Here is a 349-nt window from a genome sequence, read left to right on the forward strand (position 1 = left end):
GCCTGGGGCTCACACCTGTCATCCCAGCACTTTGGGAAGCCGAGGTGAGAGGATCACTTGAGCCCAGGAGTTCAAGACCAGCCTGAGCAACACAGTGAGACCCCTGTCTCTAAAAAAAAATTAAAAAGTAAAAAGAGAAGAAAGTGGCTGGGCACAGTGGCTCATGCTTGTAATCCCCGCACTTTGGGAGGCCTAGGTGGGAAGATTGCTTGAGCCCAGGAGTTTGAGACCAGCCTGAGCAACACAGTGAGATACCCGTCTCTGCAAAAAATTTAAAACCTAAAAAAATTAAAAGTGGGCCAGGCGCAGTGGCTCACACCTGTAATCCCAGCACTTTGGGAGGCTGAGG

At 50.4% G+C, this 349-nt stretch overlaps 1 protein-coding gene across 1 annotated transcript in view; it reads left to right on the forward strand.

Annotated features, from left to right (window-relative positions):
• Positions 1-349, forward strand: part of CARD14 (caspase recruitment domain family, member 14) — a 40,748-nt gene that overhangs the window by 36,539 nt on the left and 3,860 nt on the right. The gene's annotated exons all lie outside the window — the stretch shown is intronic.

Source organism: Mandrillus leucophaeus, unplaced genomic scaffold (assembly GCF_000951045.1).
Source record: "Mandrillus leucophaeus isolate KB7577 unplaced genomic scaffold, Mleu.le_1.0 Scaffold1, whole genome shotgun sequence".
NCBI classification, from domain to species: Eukaryota; Metazoa; Chordata; class Mammalia; order Primates; family Cercopithecidae; genus Mandrillus; species Mandrillus leucophaeus.